This window comes from Artemia sp. Qi Xiang Cuo, chromosome 13 (genome assembly GCF_049724085.1).
Source record: "Artemia sp. Qi Xiang Cuo chromosome 13, ASM4972408v1, whole genome shotgun sequence".
Taxonomy (NCBI): domain Eukaryota; kingdom Metazoa; phylum Arthropoda; class Branchiopoda; order Anostraca; family Artemiidae; genus Artemia; species Artemia sp. Qi Xiang Cuo.
Window position 1 is genome coordinate 51,783,162 of NC_142806.1, and position 20,811 is coordinate 51,803,972.

The 20,811-nt window shown below is 35.4% G+C and overlaps 1 protein-coding gene across 2 annotated transcripts in view; it reads right to left on the reverse strand.

Moving 5' to 3' along the window:
* kug (FAT atypical cadherin kugelei) overlaps window positions 1-20,811 on the reverse strand; it is a 413,066-nt gene that overhangs the window by 187,945 nt on the left and 204,310 nt on the right. The window lies entirely within an intron of this gene.

The window sequence follows — 20,811 nt, forward strand, 5'->3', positions numbered from 1 at the left end:
ATGAGATGTTGCTAATACCGAGATTTAGCTAGTGCTAATTTGAGCCAATCAAGATTTTCCACAGAAATTTGTGACTGGCAGAAAAAAATTACAAAAAATTTTGATTGGCTCAGAATAACACTAGCTAAATCTCACTATTAGTGAAGTCTCGTCCTGAATGAGTCTTAAAGCACACGACTAAATAAAGTCATGTTTTTTTCAGAATTAGTTCTGGACAAACTGGCAAATAGGGGGGAGGGGGGAGACGGAATTTCAATCCCCGGAAAAATTACCTTTAAATTTGTATACTCCTCAGAGAAATTTGGGGAGGAGTTACACTACGTCCATAAATTCAAGTTTGAACATCAATTCATAAGAAAATAAAGATATATTTATTTGGTTTAATATCGAGTAGAAATATTTGTCTCGAAGAATTATTTAGAAGAATTATTTAGAAGAATTATTAAGTATTGTACCTATAAATTTGGTTTTCTTTTCTCGTGGAAAAGCTAAGGGTGCGTTAAAAACACATCAAAGCACAAGTGGAGCCTGGAGTTTCAAGAGAGGTTGTCAAGTAGTTTTCAATATCCGATGATGACAATGAAAAAAAAAAAAAAAAATCGAACTTGGAGTCATCAAAAATACCTAGATAATAGCAGGAGTATTAAAAATTGATTACCTTCTACTTATAAAAATATTGTCCAAAAATAAGTTTTCAAAGAGAAGTAAAGAACCATTTAAAAACCTAAGCCGAGTAGAAATAAAGCAATATAATGATTCAAATTTATAACCAGCAAAAGTCATTAGGAATGAGTAAATAAAATCCACGAGGAACAGAAATTTAAAAGAAAAATCAAGGTTTGCAAATAAGAGCTAACACACACAAGAGTGGGATAGCCCCCCCCCCGCCGTTGGTATCTTCTAAATGCTCTAAGTGTCACCTGTGTTTTGTTGAAAACGATATTGTTTTGAACAGTGTGGTTTTGATTTATCAAACCATTAAAAAAAAAAAAAAAAACATAATAATAATAAAGATTACAGGAAAAAACTAATGTAACTAGATTTAGGCTACTGTTTAAAATATAGTGAGACTCATTCATGGAAGTTTTTAATTTTTTTCAATGTTGTAATGAATATAGAGACTACTACTACTAATAACTCACAGCAGCACTAAGCCGCCTGGTGCTAATTAGATACGCACACTCTTGCTCCATCCCGATCCATACAAAGCCTTCCTCTTTACACCCCCCCCCCCAGGAAGTTCCCATTTTCCCTTAAAGTCTTCTTAAGACATCCTCCCAACCCATTCGGGGACAACCTGCTTTTCCTTTGGCCCAAGACAGTTGGCCGACAAGGACAACCTTTGGGGATCTGTCATCCTTCATCCACAGAACGTACCCTATCCATTAAGATAAGAGAGAAACTCTTTAAAATATCATATTTACTTCATTTTATTACAATATGTAAGGCCTGTAACTTTTCACTTCTCCTTAGGTTCCCATTTAGACTTGAAATCTGAAACAAAATTTAAAAATCATGGGAATTGGAGACTACCCCAAGCGCACAATGGTCAAAACGTCAAATTGGTCACAAAGGTCAAAACGTCAAATTAGAGAGTACCACAAGCGCACCCTGAAGTGCCAGAAGGTCAAAACGTCAAAACTTTACAAAATTCTTTTAAATTCAATGCATTAAAAAAATTAAAAAAAATTATTCAAAAATTGAAATATTGATTTTTACAGAAAATTTTCCCTTGCGCGGTACGGGATTGAACCTGACACCCACAATTAACAGGCACGGTTACTTCCACTATACCAGCACAAGGGTAACTGAAAGATTATTTTAAAAGTTTATGTTAATAGGAAGAACCATAATTTGCTATCTTTAATCAATTTCATGTTGTCCTGTTGGCTTAAAGCTTCACTATAGTGTCAAAAGGTCAAATCGGAGAATACCATAAGTGCGCCTCGAAGCGCCAGAAGGTCAAAACGTCGAAACTTTACAAAACTATCTTAATCATGGGAATCGGAGACTACCATAAGCGCACAATGGTCAAAACGTCAAATTGGTTACAAAGGTGAAAACGTCAAATTGGAGAGTACCATAAGTTGTCTACACCTCGAAGCGCCAGAAGGTCAAAACGTCAAAACTTTACAAAATTATTTTAATTCATTGCAAGAATCTTCATTGCATTTAAAAAATGCTCGAAGCACCAGAAAGTCAAAACGTCAAAACTAAAAGGTCAAAAAGACGGAGGGGCGCGGTATTTTTCAAGTTGATCAAAAGCCAAAAATTAGATTCTGAGGTTCGTATTTTTATGCTTTTTTTGGGGCTGTCCAAACGACAACTTTAGGGGGGTAGGGTGCCATCCACTCCATTGGTAAGCTCAGAGATTACAAGCTGTAATTAATTAGTTAATCCGAAAAAGTGCTCATGGGAACCATCAATTTAAATAGTGACAAGAAAAGTTCATGGTAGATTAGCGAGAACTGAAAAAAGTGACACGTACTAGCATTTAAAGCGCATCTGAATTCAATAAGTAATGTAGTTAATGTTGTCATTTACCTTACAAATTTAAATGTACCGTGAAGCATGATAAGTAATGATCAGGAAAAGAAATTCCGGTTTCAGATCAACACAAGTCGACAACAAATTTTCGCTCTGTTCTTCATATTAATTTAAAAAAAACTTTTTCCACCAAATAAGGTTTTCAAAGAAAAGTAAAGAACTCCATTAAACCGAAAATGAGCAAAAAATAAAATATAATAATCTAATTTGAAGAAAAAAACATACTGAAAAATATAAATGTTTACTGAAAAAATATAAATGTTTTTACTTTCATAACTTTAAAAAATCAAATAATATTAACATTTTGATTACTATATATCAGAATATGTATATTAAACTGACAATCCATATTCATTTGTATTTTTTTCAGTAAAGTGCAGGCCTTGGCCTTCTTGTTCTGGCCTTGGGAAGGCATAGGGGTTTTGAGCCCTACTCATGTTAATTTCTGCTCGCTTTGAGTTTGACTCGGTTATTTATTGTAATTTCTATTCGTTTTGGGTTTCATTTATTTATCGATGCTGATTTGTGGTAGTTTCACGCTTGGTAGATTATTTAATTTTATATTTGCTCATTTTTGGTTTAATGGAGTTCTTAACTTTTCTTTGTAAAACATATTTTGTGGAAAGTTTTTTTTTTAATTAATTACTGTTCGTTTTATATTGACATAGTCTTTTCAGAGAAAAAGAAAATAGTACTTTAAATCTTTTCTTTTTTTAAGACTTTATACTTTGGCCTGCTATCTGTATGCTGGATAAAAATGTTCAGCAATTTTTAGCAACATACACCCTTTTAAAAATCTGGACACAAATAGTATTGTTTAATTTAGTTTCATACCTCCTCTAGTTGACCTGAAATGGAAAACTTGATACAATTCGCAAAAAATCTGCTTACTTTTTTTAATAGCACGGATACACTTGCGGTATCTTGATTTGGTGAAATTTTAAGAGTAGAAGTAGCTTCAAACGTTTGAACATAATCACATCGGTCGTTCGAAGGATATTGTTGAGATGCCTTGTTGGGAATAAGTATTATCACGGTGCAGTTTGATTTAACCTTAAGGCAACATTTAGTTTTTAGACATAATGGGTAAATGGAAGGGTGGGCGTGGGAGGGAGACTAGTTGCCCTCCAATCACTTTCGACTATTAAAAAGGGCATTAGTCCTTTCTATTTCCAATCGAATAAGACCTTTTCAAAGTTCCTAAGACAATTCCTTCGATACAAAGTGCCCTGGTCTAAAAAAAAAAGAAAAAAAAAAGAAGTAACCAGATTGATCTTTACAATAAAAATGTCAAGCCTTCCAATCACTTTCGACAATTAAAAAGAGACCTAGCCCTTTCAATTTCCAATCGAATGAGCCCTTTTTGAGTTTCTACGACAACGCTTTCTATAAAAAACCTTATTTGCCCCCAGGGCATAGCTTAAAACCCTTGCCCTAAGGCCTGTGGGGGGATTTTCATCCTCAAAGACCTAATTTCCAGAACTTTCAACTACGTTAAACAAAACTGCTATCTCAAAATTTTGATTGGATGTGTTTGGGGAAATGGTGGGTGTGAGAGGGGGGTTACTTGACCTTCAATCATTTTCGACTATTGAAAAGGGCACTAGCCCTTTCAATTTCCAATCAAATGAGCCCTTTGGAAGTTTCTACGACAAAACTTTCTATAAAAGCCTTATAGGCCCCCAGGGCATAACTTACAACCTTTGCCCTGAGGGTTGTGGGGGGCGGGGGGTTTATCCTCAAAGACCCAGTTTCCATAACTATCAACTATGTTGAACAAAATGAATATCTCAAAATTTTGATGGGGTGTGTTTGGAGAAATGGTGGATGTGAGAGAGGGGTTAGTTGCCCTTCAATCACTTTCTACTATACAAAATGAGCTTTACCCGTTTCAATTTCAAATCGAATGAGCCCTTTTTGAATTTTATACGACAACTCTTTCTATAAAAACCTCATATGCCCCCAGGGCATAACTTACAACCCTTGCCCTGAGGGCTGTGGGGGGTTGTCATCCACAAGACATAATTTCTATCTGGAAATCAACTACGCTGAACCAAATGGCTATCTCAAAATTTTGATTTTATGTGTTTGGGTAAATGGTGGGCGTGAGAGGGGGATTAGTTGCCCTCCAATTACTTTCAACTATTAAAAAGGGCACTAGCCATTACAATTTCCAATCGAATAAGCCCTTTTTGAAGTTTATACGAAAACAATTTCTATAAAAGTGTTATATTTCCCCAGGGCATAACTTACAACCCTTGCCCTGAGGGCTGTTGGGGGGTTGTCATCCTTAAAGACCTAATTTCCAAAACTTTCAAATACATTGAATAAAATGGCTATCTAAAAATTTTGATTGCATGTGTTTGGGGGAAAAAGTGGGCGTGAGAGGGGGTTAGTTGCCCTCCAATCACTTTCGACTATTAAAAAGGGCAATAGCACTTTTAATTTCCAACCGAATGAGCCCTTTTTGAAGTTTCTACGACATCGCTTTCTATGAAAACCTTATATGCCCCCAGGGCATAACTTACAACCCTTGCCCTGAGGGATGTGGGTTTTTTTCCTCCTCAAAGACCTAATTTCCAGAACTTTCAACTACGTTGAACAAAATGGCTGTCTCTAAATTTTGATTGGATGTCTTTGGGAAACAGTGGGCGTGAGAGAGGGGTCATTTGCCCTCCAATCACTATTGACTATTAAAAAGGGCAATAGCACTTTTAATTTTCAACTGAATAAGCCCTTTTTGAAGTTTCTACGACATCGCTTTCCATTAAAACCTTATATGCCCTCAGGGCAAAACTTACAACCCTTGCTCTGTGGGATGTGGGGGAGTGTCCTCCTCAAAAACATAATTTCTATCAGGAAATCAACTATGCTGAACAAAATGGATGTCTCAAAATTTTGATTGGATGTGTTTCGGGAAATGGTGAGCGTGGAAGGGGTGTTAGTCGCCTTCTGATTACTTTCGACTATTAAAAAGGGCAATCCACTCCATTTTACAATTGAATAAGCCCTTTTCGAAGTTTCTACGACAACTTCTTCGATACAAAGTGCCTTGGTCTAAAGGAAAAAAATAATAAATAATACATTGTGCCAACATCGTTTTTATGTACCCCCAGAGCATAACCTAAAACCCTTGCCCCGAGGGCTGTGGGGGAGTGTTCTCCTCAAAAACATAATTTTTTATCTAGAAATCAACTACGCTGAACAAAATGGCTATCTCAAAATTTTGATTTGATGTGTTTGGGGAAATGGTGGGCGTGGAAGGGGTGTTAGTTGCCTTCCTATCACTTTCGACTATTACAAAGGGAACTAGCCGTTCCAATCTCCAATCGAATGAGCCCTTTTCCAAGTTTCTACGAAAATTCCTTCGATACGAAGTGCCCTGGTATGGAAGAAAAAAAAAATAATACATTGTGCCAAACATCGTTCTTTACTTAGGCAGCGCGATTGCGCTGCCTATGATTGTCAACCGAAAATGTGTTTAACTTCGAGAGTGTTTTAAAATTATATTTGGGAGACATAATCTGTCGAAAAATGAAAGTTAATTCTTTCTTTTCTTTCTCGGATGAGCAGCAAGGGTGTCAATTGGTGGGAGGCAAAGGGGGCCCCTTGCCTTCTATTTCCCCCTAGATTTTGAAAAACACATTTTTCAGTATCGTCATTAAAAAATGCTTTTTACGGAATTTTCCTAAAAAAGCGAAAAAAAATCTAAAAAAAACATTTTGCCCCTCCCCTATATTTTCAGGAATTGGCGTCACTGATGGAAGTAGGGTCTAGATCTTCCCCTTGGGTCATGTCATTTTTTAACACGAGTTACGAAGAGCAGAATTAGGAATAAAAAAAAGGGAGAAATTAAAGCAAAAAAAAAGAAAATACAAAATATGCTCAATATATACCGCGATGTATGAATGAAGTAATTCTCGAAATATTGATTATTACTTATGTATCATATGACATAATGGCAAAAAAAGTAACATTGTAGAATCCTACAAACCAAAATTATGTTCTTAATACAGCGCTGGCCTTGGAACAAAAACAAATGATTAAATAGACAATTTTGACAACAATTTTAAACGGTAACAAAAATTTTGTAGTATATTTTATATCAAATTTTTTTATTTTACTTTCTTAAGAAAGAAAACAGACAAAAATGGAAGGGGGGCGAAGAAAGAAAATTCAGATCTAAAACACCTTTAAGGTAATATCAGCCGAAAGATACCCACGGTATAAAAGTATGTCAGTCATTTCCTAATCTCTGTGGCGTCATTTTGCGAAAATTTACTGAAAGACAGGGGGGAAGGGGGGTCAAAGTTTTTTTGGGACTCCTGTATTAAACGTACTTTTTTATATACTGCAATGGAAACCAGTCACGAAAAACCCGTTTTTGACGAGTTAATTCAAGACACCGCTATAGAGTAATGCAATGCATAGTGTGGTTTTCATTGCGTATACGATATTTAAACTGTTGTTTTTGGGGTTTAGGGAGGGGGGAAGGTACCTAGGTTAGGTTAGGTTACGTAATAATATAAGCTATTCTTTACCCCCCACCCCCGAAAGTGCAAAAATATATCAAAAATTTGTTTCTAAAATATTACATAAAAATAATATTTAGTTTTATTTCATTAGTATTAACAAAACTAGCAGTATATAAAAGAGTACGTTTAATACAGGAGTACCGTTTATTTTTTTAAATCTAGGGGGCAATTTTGTCATTTTTCACTTTTTTTCATTGAAAAAAAGAGGCATTTTTCAATAGAAATACCCCAAAAAATATTTTTCAAAAATTTGGGGGGACGGGCAAAAATACCCCCCCCCCCAGTTTACACCATCTCTTTTTCTTAGAGTCAACTCTCTCATCAGAGGTCTTATGTTTTTTAAATTGATATACTTTCCTCTATTGACTAATTCATACTTGTTCTTCTACTTATTATTTAACAGGTCAAGCCACTTTGGCTCAGACTATTATAAATCAATCAATCGTCCAACTAAAAGGTCATTCATTTATGTTTAACTCCTTTCCTATTCACTGCCTTTATAAATAAGGTCAGATCACTTAGGGATGTTATCAGCAAATACTTCTAAAAAAGGTATACAATTTCCTACGAGGAAAAGACTTCCCCTACTGTTCGGAAATCCGGACAATTGTATAGAGTTACACCCCGCTGAATACTAATTTTTGTAATCAATACAAAAAAGGACTACGCTTATCACCCCTCCCCCTTCAGAAAAATGTCTAGGTTTCAATCGATCGAACGACGTAGTCATGTGGAAAAATGAGATGCCATTTGGGCTAATTCAGATAGACAGGATGATTTCTTCAAGTGGAGTTCTCCCCTGATGAGGGTGAAGATAGAACTGACAAGAGGCAATAAAAGTGAATGGAAAACTTCATAAAGATCTATGAACAATCAGGAGAACACAGTTAAGCATCAAAAGAACATACGAAAATGCTTCGGGAGGGGGGAAAGGTTACTAATTAGATTACATACAAATTGGCATTATATGCTAAAAATTATATTTTTTCCCAAAAAAAATCTTTAAAGGGAAAGAGGCTACACCCCTTTCTTTTTCTTTTGCCGTTCTATGCACGTTTCGCATAAGGAGTAAGCCAAAAAAAGGTAAAATTCTTCAGGTAAAAGGATCACTTTGAATGTTTTGATTAAAAAAACCTCCCTACGGTCAAGGCAAAACTTTCCTAAAATGTAGTTAAAGACGATAATTGCACATAATGAGATGAATGGAATGCCTCCAAGATTGAGCTAAATGCCCCCCCCCCCACCCCGAATCCTCCAGGAAAAAATAAAAGTAGTAGGCTAAAAATACACTTTTTGTGTGTACCTCCTCCCCTCAAAGATCAAACCTGTGTGCACCCCTCTTATCTTCTTTCTGTCTCTCAACTCTTTAACCCCTCCCCCTTTTTTACGAACTTCACTTCTACATTAGCGCATAGTATGTCTTGAGTTAAGTACAAAGTAGGTTTGCATCAGCCTAAAACGATCGCAAAAATAAAACCTAAAAACTCAAATGAGATTCAAATTCAATTGAGAGACAAATTGGCTTTATCAGAGAGATAAATTGGCTATAGCTTCCTAGGCATAAACAGTCATCGACACTGACTTACGAGATCTACATAAAAAAATCCATGTTGTTTTCTTCGCCTCTTTGTTTTTCAATATGGCGTTTAAAATTAATTTTTAACTGTTTATCCCATGTTGTATGAAATATCCTATAGCCAAGAGTGGAAACTGGCGCAAGTGTCGAGAAAAAACATCAATGCCATCTAGCATTTGGCGACACTCGGCATTTTTCAGAGTAATAATAAGAATAATTAATTCAATTTGTGCAGTTGGTAAAATTAGTCTAGTAATAAGCGTCAAATCTCAGTTCCTGGAAAAAAAAAAAAAACGATTGCAAAGCTTGAAAAATGCCAAGTGTCACCAAATACTAGATGGCGTAGATGTCGTTTTGCCGGCACTACCAGCAGTTTCCACTCTTATTAATTACCTATACTCTTTGGTCTTATATACATGTCAAAGTATATTTTATATCTACGGACTATTTATAAATAAATTACTTAGTTCAATAGGGAAATGAATTTAGTCCTCGTAATGGCACAATTATGTTCTGCAGCTTTTAAAATACCAGGGTCAGTAAAAATGAAATCTAACTTTTTGAGCTGGAAACTCAGGTTTTAATGAAAAACTCCTACATATGCAGTTATTTATTTATTAATTTCAAATCCGTCATACAATGTAAAAGTACACAGAGACGGAGTATATAGGTAAAACGACCAACAAAAGGAATATGAGAAAAAAAAAAAATCGGAACAATTTATAAAGAACATCTATAAAGCGCTGAACAACTTTTCAGAGGCAACGGCTATAGCGTTGCCTATAGTAAAGGCCATAAATATCACTGTCTAAGAAGGAGATACCATGGATGAAAACTGATGTTGCGATTGTGTTTCGAAATACGTTTTGATATAGCTATTGCTGGGTCGGCCATATCATAATTATAGATTAATGCTGAATTCAGGGTTCTCGCCTAGCACCCTTAACATATTTTTCCAAATCATCTGCTCACTGAAATTAGAGACCCAACAGCCGGAAAAAAACTGCCAAAATGAAGGTTGACAGTTAGACGAGGGTGAGTTAATATTAATCGCGTCATTACTGTTCTTAAACGTTTTGACCTGGGCTAATTTTACATTGTATTTGTATTTTCAGTCTTATTTCAGAGTTCAGAGCAAACACATCTAAAATCTAAAATCGGATAACTTATGAACATTATTAAATCAGTGAATTTCGTAACAACAATTGGCTTGGGATTATAGTGACGTATAATCCTGTCCTATGTGTATCAATTAATTCGTGATAGACTTTTGGCGAGAAGTGGATATTTTCCTTGAAGTTTTTGGTGAATTTGAGATTGGATAATTACTGATTGGATAGTTCACTAAGGCTGGTCGGAGAAACGCCAAATTTGGATTTCTCAAACACTGCATTTTCTGAAAGCGGGCCACGAGTGATAGTTGGTTCTATTACCATACAGGGGCCCTTGCGAGTAAGTATCACTCTATGTTTTTTTGAAAATTTTTGAAGGCATAGTGGCATTATAGTCGAGAATTATGGCACTCACGAAACAACATTTTGATGACCGAATGGACGAAGTCCTGCAGAAAATCGCAAAGCTCCAGCAGGAAAATAAACTTCTACGGTCGGAAAACAGGTTGCTCAGGTCCAATCTTTTAAGGGTTAACTTAACCGCTCTTCGGTCATAACTATACTCGACAAAAAACAATTTTGTTATCCATGGACTAGAATCTTCAGATGGCGAAGATCTCCGTAAGAAATTAGTTGGCTCCTTCAAATCCAAATTCAGACTATCTACTGCAAATGAGATACGGATGAATATGGTATACAGAATTTCGAAGAAACCGTCAAATGCCGAGTCGTCTGGCTCTAGCGGTCCAACACTGAGAAACAGCGCGCAACGAAAAAATTCCGCTGATCCAATTTTCGCTAGCCTTGAAAATTTTGATCGGTCAGAAATAATGAAAGAGCGTGGTAAACTGAAAAAAAACAGTTTTAGCGTATCTGCTGACTTGCCAGCTGACCTCGGGAAACGACGCAAAGAACTTTTATCACTTGGTTATAAGCTACGAAATTCAAAAGTAGCGAGTGAGAAAAAAGCGGAAACGCGTCTGATCCAAAAAGGGATCAAACTTTGGTTAGAAACCAAAAAATCAAAGACGGCTCAGTGGATGAAGTTTCCAGACGAATGTTACGATCCGCTCAAGCTTCCCCGCGCTGGCTCGGACGATGCGAATGATTCTAATTCGGACGCTTAGATTTTTTTTTTTTTTTTTTTTTTTGTTAATATTTTGTGAGGTTTGTGGGGCAGCTATAATACTGAAGTAATTAGGAGTGAATATTGATAAAATTAGAGTAGTAAAATTGATGAACAACTTAAATTTAAAAAGTATTATAACTGCGCCATGAGAGCGTGTTTATGTGTAATTTGCCGCTTGCATACTCTTGATTTCTGTTTATCCAATGAGATGTTTTTCCTTTTCGTGTGTTCTTGCTTTGTTTTTCTTTTCCAGAGTTATAAGAAAAGTTCAGGTTTACAAACTTCAGTGGTCTACTACGCTTCTCAAAGGTACAGCCATTGCCTCTCTTCTGTATGTTGGTAAGTAATGAATTCCTATTCTAATCCTCCCGGGGGTGCCTCCTCGTCAACAAGCCAAAGTAATGCTAGATTAGTAGAGCTGGAAAAATTTTTTTTGGATTTAGAAAATATTTTTTATTTAGAAATTAATAATGAATCAGATACCCCGTTATTTGATAAAAGTAAATTTCCTAGAAGCCGTTAAGAAGAAGTGTGTAATTTAAGTACGGGCCGCTCTGAATCTCAGCTCACTATTCTTCAACTGAACTGTCATGGGTTATGCCCATCGTTCGCGGATCTAACGACTCTTTGTCAATAGTTGCAGCCAGATGTAGTCGGACTTTGCGAAACCTTTTTAACAAGACAAACAGATACCCTTCTGGAAATACCTGGATATACTTCCCATTTTTTGCACAGAACAGCATTGAATAGAGGAGGTTTAGCTATTTAAACACGGCAAGAGTACTCGGTATGCATTAACAAAGAGTTAACCCGGAATATAGAAGGAATTTATGAATCACTTTTCCTGGAAATATGTTTACCTTCACAGAAGAAATTAACAGTTGGAAAAGTATACCGCCAAACGGCAGGATCTGTTTCTTCATTCTTGGAAAACTTAAGCCAAATATCGGATCATCTAGAAAAACAAGGGAATGAAGCTATCTTAATGGGGGACTTCAACATCAATCTTACTCTTCCTCTATTTTCCGGTGCGACAGATCTGCTTAGTATAATGTCTGCTTCGAATATGTACCCCTCGACGACGATTCCAACCGGAGTAACTGCCACTTCCCACTCACTGATTGACAACATTTTTTCGACTCTGCCTCCAACATCAGCCTCAGTTCTGCTATCCGACACTTCAGATCACTTCCCTCTGCTTACAAATTTCAACATCAAAGCCTAATGCTTCGATTAAGCAGGGGTTCACTACCTGGAAACTGAATGACGAGAACTTGAAAACTCTTCATCAAAATCTGGAGAGCACATCCTGGGAAAGCGTTATGAATACAGATGATGTTAATTCAGGATTTGAGGAATTTCATAACATTTTCATGAGAATATATACGGATTGCTGTTGTGAAAAGCGTTCAAGGAAGACGGGACGGAAAAATCAACCCATAAGCCCTTGGATTAGTCATAGACTGCTCCAGTGTATTAACAGGAAAAATACACTGTGGATGGATTACACAAATGACCCATGCATTGCAACGTTGGAGAAATATGAAAAATAAAAAAAATGTCTTCGATCAGTTTTACGTAAAGCTAAACGAGATTATTTTAGTGGGAAAATAGCTGAAAGTGGAAAAAATTCTCGGAAAATATGGAAGGTTGTTAACTCTATACTGCGTCCCTGCAGCCCCCCACCTGAGCTTCCATCTAAATTATCTGTCAATGGGGAGACAGTAACAGGACCAGATAACGTTGCAAATGCATTGGGAACATTTTTTGCAGAAGTGGGCAGAAAAACAGCAGATTCTGTCGGGAATTCCGCGAAGAGTTTTAAAGATTATGGTCTACTACCTGCAGCGGTTCTGCTTGATATCGGGAAAGCATTTGATAGCATGTACCATTCAATTCTCCTCGGGAAACTGGAACATATAGGAATAAGAGGCGAAGCTCTGGATTGGTTCAGATCATATCTGAGGGACCGCAGGATTTATTTGGGAGAAGATCCTGGAAACGATTTGCTCGTTAACTGCGGTGTCCCCCAGGGCTCAATATTAGGACCATTAATTTTTCTGATCCATGTTAACGATCTGAGTCGAGTACTGAACCTGGCACGAACAAATCTTCGCTGCTGTAACTTGTACCAGGATGAAAACTCCCTCCAGTTCGAAAGTGAAGATGATGAGCTCGTGGTCTTCGCCGATGACACCCCGCTTGGTTGCTGTGAAACGGATAAGACAACGCTCATGTCTAAACTGAGGGAGGTTCTGGAGGGGACGTATCTCTGGATGGATGCTAACAAACTTGTTATTAATGTTGAGAAATCTTGCGTTCTATTTTTTTCCCGAGTTGGAAGTGTCCATCCGGAGATATGTGGTATCCAGACATCCAGAGGTGTGATTAGTCGGCCGGAAAAGCATTTTTCAAAATACCTAGGAGTCCTCCTCGATGAGAACCTATCATTCGTGCATCATATTCAAGCAGTAGAGTTGAAGCTATCCCGGAATTTTGGAATAATAAAAAAACTGAAAAGCGCTTTGCCGCAGAAAACGCTGGTCCTCCTGTACAACGCTCTTAAAAAACCCCATTTACAGTATTGTGCAATGATCTGGCAATCAACTTTTAAATCCCACCATCGAAAACTGAATTCGATTCATCAACCATGCCTGATATTAATTGGAAAAAATGAAGAGTACTTGTCATTAGGGTCCCTGCATCAATTATCATGCTTGACCTTTGTGTTCAAGTTTTTAGCTGAAGAGCTGCCATCTGCGTTTAAAAGATTATTTCAACCTATTTCAGACCAGCATAATTTGCATACCCGATCATCATCAAACCTGCAGGACTGAGTATTTTGATTATGTGTGATTCATTATTTTCATTTGTTAATAAACCCATTGAACAATTGAATTGTCCTATTTGTAGCAAATTTGTATGCAGCGATTGTTTAATTAATTAGCCGCCTTGGAGGTAAATCGAACCTTTCAGGTTGACTGAAGAGATCAACTGAACTTTAAGTGATCTTAGCAAGATGCTCAACTAAAAATATACTCATTTTAAGCTAAATTTTGAATGAAGTAATTTTGTTGTTTCTTTGCATAGTTCAGGGGCAACAATTCAAGAACAAAATAAATGTCAATACAACTAAATCTATAAAAATTCCACGAATTGATTTTTTCTTGTGAGAATCAGGGAATGTGGAGATTGCATTTCCACGAGACACATTTCCACGAGGGTTACGCCGGACTCCGTTTTTATGTATCAAATTATGTAAAAAATTCCACAAACTAATTTTTTCTAGTGTGAGTCAGGGTTTGGGGAGACTGCATTTCTGCAAGGAGAATTTCGCACGGACGGGGAGGGATACGCCAAACTCCGTTTTTATATATCGAATTCGCTTCACCAAGAGAAGCTCGGTCTCCTGATACTATAGGTTAAAAAAAAAAAGTTTATTGTTCGGAATGATAATTGACACCATTATTAGTTGCAAAATATGACACTAAAATGTCACATGAAATAAAATGACACTGAAATGTGGCAAAAAAGAGAAGGAAAGACTTATTTTAGTAATTATTTAATAATGCAGGTACTTCCGTAATAGCCAGTACACAATCGAGAAGTTTGCTGAATGTAGAAGACCGGTTTCAAAGCCACACAGACAAATGATGGGTGACAAAATGCATTGGACTTGTATAATTTGGGCTGCATATTTGCACATTAGGGGGGGGGGGGGTAAGGTTAGGTTACTTTACCCCCATCCCCCTCTCCTCTAATGTAAAAATATATAGCCCGAATTATATCATTATATAAACTAATGTATTGTATATATTTTCCTCATATTTTGGTATATTTCATTAGAATTAACCTAACTTAACTTCTCGACTGTGTACTGGCTAATAAGGAATTTTAATGTTTTTTTTTAGCTTCAATTATATTTAATTCTACATATTTTAATTTAATTAATTGAAAAGTCAGAATAAAAAAGCTAAAATGCAAAAATGGAACGTAAATTCATCTATGAACAGTATCAGGGGGTCAAACTTCACCCGGTGAATTCCAATAAGAGGAGAATAATTTTGATAAGACGGGATTAAACCTTCTTCCATAATGTTTATGAATTGATAAAATTAATTCTATACTATCAATAAATAAATTAAAATGTAAAGTGTTTTTTAAAATATTTAGCACAGACACTCACAACAAAACTAATCATAATCATTCCACGTATTTGTGACGTCATTCATACGAAAAAAAAACTTTCCCCAAAATTCAGGCCCTAAACGAATTTTCCCAAAGTCATGACCATTCTAGATCGTTTTTCCACACCAATAAATAGTGGTGTGATAAAAAAAATTATGGAGCCGTTTTTGAGAAAAAAATATACAGATAAATAAATATACCAATATACAATTACAGCTCTCTTAATATGTAGCCTAAGGATGAGAAAAAAGACAATAATTTTCTCTCTAATAAATTTTATGCCTATACAGAACAGGGTAACTTCGGCGAACATTTTTAAGCTGTTTTTTTGTTTTTTTTGTCATTTTTAAGTCATTGTCATTTTTAAGTCAGTTTTTTTGTCATTTTTAAGCTGTTTATTGTTTCTTTTGTTACAGTTAATCATAGTGTCTAAGTTAATTTAAGAAGCATTAAGTATAAAAAAAGGCGAAAACACAGAAGAGCGTTATTCTAAAAGAATAAGAATAATAGGCCGTCAAGGATTTTGCAAATTGTTTTTTGTTTGATGTTTGAATTGCTTGTTCCTAAGCAACAGAGATCCTAAGTCCCCATATGGACCGTTTGAGAGTGGGAAAAACTGTGTTAAATGGCAACCTTGTCTCCAGAATCTTGGCTTTCATTCAACCAAATAAAAGCTGAACCACGGCCCATAGTAACCAAGAGTTAAAAAACTAGCTAGTGAAAAAAATTGCAATTTGTAGGTGATTCAGGAATGACAACTATTATCTTGATTAGTATTAAAAGTAAAATACTATCCCGGAAAAAAATTTATGGTAGCTTAGAAAGCCTAAAACCGCAAAAAAATGGCGCCGGATCGAAAATAGTACACCATTGGAATCACCATAGCCGAAAACATACTTTCACTGTTACTACTATTAGTTTCGGATAGAGATATGTACTCTGCTTTTTCCTTTCCTTTTTTGCTTTTGATTTCTTGCTTATATAACTTTTGGAATTGCTTCTTCTGGGATTACTTTCACTATTACTACAATCAGATTCGGAAAGAGATATGTGCTCTTTGCTTTTTTCCTTTGATTTTTTCCTTTCCTTTTTTCCTTTTGATTTCTTCCTTGCATAACTTTTGGAATGACAATCACTGTCGCTGCTAAAAGACTCTGAATTAGACGAATCAGTGAATAATTGTTTCTTCTTCATCGTTTGCGATTTCTTATTTACGCTTCTTCTGGGATTACTTTCACTATTACTACAATCAGATTCGGAAAGAGATATGTGCTCTTTGCTTTTTTCCTTTGATTTTTTCCTTTCCTTTTTTCCTTTTGATTTCTTTCTTGCATAACTTTTGGAATGACGATCACTGTCGCTACTAGAAGACTCTGAATTAGACGAATCAGAGAATAATTGTTTCTTCTTCGTCGTTTGCGATTTCTTATGTACGCTTCTTCTGGGATTACTTTCACTATTACTACAATCAGATTCGGAAAGAGATATGTGCTCTTTGCTTTTTTCCTTTGATTTTTTCCTTTCCTTTTTTCCTTTTGATTTCTTCCTTGAATAACTTTTGGAATGACAATCACTGTCGCTGCTAAAAGACTCTGAATTAGACGAATCAGGGAATAATTGTTTCTTCTTCATCGTTTGCGATTTCTTCTGTACGATACTTCTGGGATTACTTTCACTATTACTACAATCAGATTCGGAAAGAGATATGTGCTCTTTGCTTTTTTCCTTTGATTTTTTCCTTTCCTTTTTTCCTTTTGATTTCTTCCTTGCATAACTTTTGGAATGACAATCACTGTCGCTGCTAGAAGACTCTGAATTAGACGAATCAGAGAATAATTTTTTCTTCTTCATCGTTTGCTATTTCTTATGTACGCTTCTTCTGAGATTACTTTCACTATTACTACAATCAGATTCGGAAAGAGATATGTGCTCTTTGCTTTTTTCCTTTGATTTTTTCCTTTCCTTTTTTCCTTTTGATTTCTTCCTTGCATAACTTTTGGAATGACAATCACTGTCGCTGCTAGAAGACTCTGAATTAGACGAATCAGAGAACAATTTTTTCTTCTTAATCGTTTGCGATTTCTTATGTACGCTACTTCTGAGATTACTTTCACTATTACTACAATCAGATTCGGAAAGAGATATGTGCTCTTTGCTTTTTTCCTTTGATTTTTTCCTTTCCTTTTTTCCTTTTGATTTCTTCCTTGCATAACTTTTGGAATGACAATAACTATCACTGCTAAAAGACTCTGAATTAGACGAATCAGAGAATAATTTTTTCTTCTTCGTCCTTTGAGTTATCTTACGTTCGCTATTTCTGGGATTACTGTCACTAGTACTACAAGATTCGTAAAGAGATATGTGCTCTTTGCTTTATTCATTTGATGTTTTCCTTTCCTTTTTTTCCTTTTTATTTATTCCTTAAATAGATTTTGTAATTAAGATAACTGTCGATGCTAGAAGACTCTGAATTAGAATAATCAGAGAATTATTGTTTCTTATTAGTCGTTTGCGATTTATTATGTACTCTTTTTCTGTGATTACTTTCACTATTACTACAAACAGATTAGGAAAGAGATATGTGCTCTTTGCTTTTTTCCTTTGATTTTTTTCTTTCCTTTTTTCCTTTTGATTTCTTCCTTGCATAACTTTTGGAATGACAATCACTGTCGCTGCTAGAAGACTCTGAATTAGACGAATCAGAGAATAATTGTTTCTTCTTCATCGTTTGCGATTTCTTATGTACGCTTCTTCTGGGATTACTTTCACTATTAGTACAATCAGATTCGGAAAGAGATATGTGCTCTTTGCTTTTTTCCTTTGATTTTTTCCTTTCCTTTTTTCCTTTTGATTTCTTCCTTGCATAACTTTTGGAATGACAATCACTGTCGCTGCTAGAAGACTCTGAATTAGACGAATCAGAGAATAATTGTTTCTTCTTCATCGTTTGCGATTTCTTATGTACGCTACTTCTGGGATCACTTTCACTATTACTACAATAAGGTTCGGAAAGAGAAATGTGATCTTTGCTTTTTTCCTTTGATTTTCTCCTTTCCTTTTTTCCTTTTGATTTCTTGCTTATATAACTTTTAGAATTACAATCACTATCGCAGCAAGAAGACTCTAGAAGATTCACTACCGCTAATAGAAGGCTGCTAGAAGAATTAGAAGAATCAGAGAACAATTTTTTCTTCTTCATCCTTTGCGATATCTTATGTACGCTACTTCTGAGATTAATTTCACTATTACTACAATCAGATTCGGAAAGAGATATGTGCTCTTTGCTTTTTCCCTTTGATTTTCTTCTTTCATCTTTTCCCTTTGATTTCTTGCTAGAATCACTTTGATTTACGATAGTACAATCACTATCGCTGCTAGAAAACTCTGAATTAGACGAATCTGAGAATATTTTTTTCTTCTTCCTCGTTTGCGATTTCTTATGTACGCTTCTTCTGGGATTACTTTCACTAGTACTACAATAAGATTCGGAAAGCGATATGTGATCTTTGCTTTTTTCCTTTGATTTTCTCCTTTCCTTTTTTCCTTTTGATTTCTTGCTTATATAACTTTTAGAATTACAATCACTATCGCAGCAAGAAGACTCTAGAAGATTCACTACCGCTAATAGAAGGCTGCTAGAAGAATTAGAAGAATCAGAGAATAATTTTTTCTTCTTAATCGTTTGCGATTTCTTACGTACGCTACTTTTGGGATTACTTTCAGTATTACTACTACTAGATTCGGAAAGAGATATGTGCTCTTTGCTTTTTTCCTTTGATTTTTTCCTTTCCTTTTTTTCATTTTGATTTCTTGCTTACATAACTTTTGGAATTACAATCACTGTCGCTACTAGAAGACTCTGAATTAGACGAATCAGAGAATAATTGTTTCTTCTTCATCGTTTGAGATTTCTTATGTACGCTTCTTCTGTGATTAATTTCACTATTACTACACTCAGATTCGGAAAGCGATATGTGCTCTTTGCTTTTTTCCTTTGATTTTATCCTTTCCTTTTTTCCTTTTGATTTCTTCCTTGCATAACTTTTGGAATGACAATCACTGTCGCTACTAGAAGACTCTGAATTAGACGAATCAGAGAATAATTGTTTCTTCTTCCTCGTTTGCGATTTCTTATGTACGCTACTTCTGGGATCACTTTCACTATTACTACAATAAGGTTCGGAAAGAGAAATGTGATCTTTGCTTTTTTCCTTTGGTTTTTTCCTTTCCTTTTTTCCTTTTGATTTCTTGCTTATATAACTTTTGGAATTACAATCACTATCGCTGCTAGAAGACTCTGAATTAGACGAATCAGAGAATAATTGTTTCTTCTTCATCGTTTGCGATTTCTTATGTACGCTTCTTCTGGGATTACTTTCACTATTACTACAATCAAATTCGGAAAGAAATATGTGCTCTTTGCTTTTTTCCTTTGATTTTTTCCTTTCCTTTTTTCCTTTTGATTTCTTCCTTTCATAACTTTTGGAATGACAATCACTGTCGCTACTAGAAGACTCTGAATTAGACGAATCAGAGAATAATTGTTTCTTCTTCCTCGTTTGCGATTTCTTATGTACGCTTCTTCTGGGATTACTTTCACTATTACTACAATAAGTTTCGGAAAGAGAAATGTGATCTTTGCTTTTTTCCTTTGATTTTCTCCTTTCCTTTTTTCCTTTTGATTTCTTGCTTACATAACTTTTGGAATTACAATCACTATCGCTGCTAGAAGAATCTAGAAGACTCACTATCGCTAATAGAAGGCTACTAGAAGAATTAGACGAATCAGAGAATAATTTTTTCTTCTTCATTCTTTGCGATATCTTACGTACGCTACTTCTGGGATTACTTTCACTATTACTACAAGATTCGGAAAGAGATATGTGCTCTTTACTTTTTTCCTTTGATTTTATTCTTTCATCTTTTCCCTTTGATTTCTTGCTAGAATCACTTTGATTTACGATAGTACAATCACTATCGCTGCTAGAAAACTCTGAATTAGACGAATCTGAGAATATTTTTTTCTTCTTCCTCGTTTGCGATTTCTTATGTACGCTTCTTCTGGGATTACTTTCACTATTACTACAAGATTCGAAAAGAGATATGTGCTCTTTGCTTTTTTCCTTTGATTTTTTCCTTTCCTTTTTTCCTTTTGATTCCTTGCTTACGTAACTTTTGGAATTACAATCACTATCGCTGCTAGAAAACTCTGAATTAGATGAATCTGAGAATATTTTTTTCTTCTTCCTCGTTTGCGATTTCTTATGTACGCTTCTTCTGGGATTACTTTCACTATTACTACAAGATTCGGAAAGAGACATGTGCTCTTTGCTTTTTTCCTTTGACTTCTTTCTTTCATCTTTTTGCTTTGATTTCTTGCTACAATCACTTTGATTTACGATAGTACAATCACTTTGATTTACGATAGTACAATCACTATCGCTGCTAGAAAACTCTGAATTAGACGAATCTGAGAATAATTTTTTCTTCTTCCTCGTTTGCGATTTCTTATATACGCTTCTTCTGGGATTACTTTCACTATTACTACAAGATTCGGAAAGAGACATGTGCTCTTTGCTTTTTTCCTTTGACTTTTTTCTTTCATCTTTTTGCTTTGATTTCTTGCTACAATCACTTTGATTTACGATAGTACAATCACTTTGATTTACGATAGTACAATCACTATCGCTGCTAGAAAACTCTGAATTAGACGAATCTGAGAAT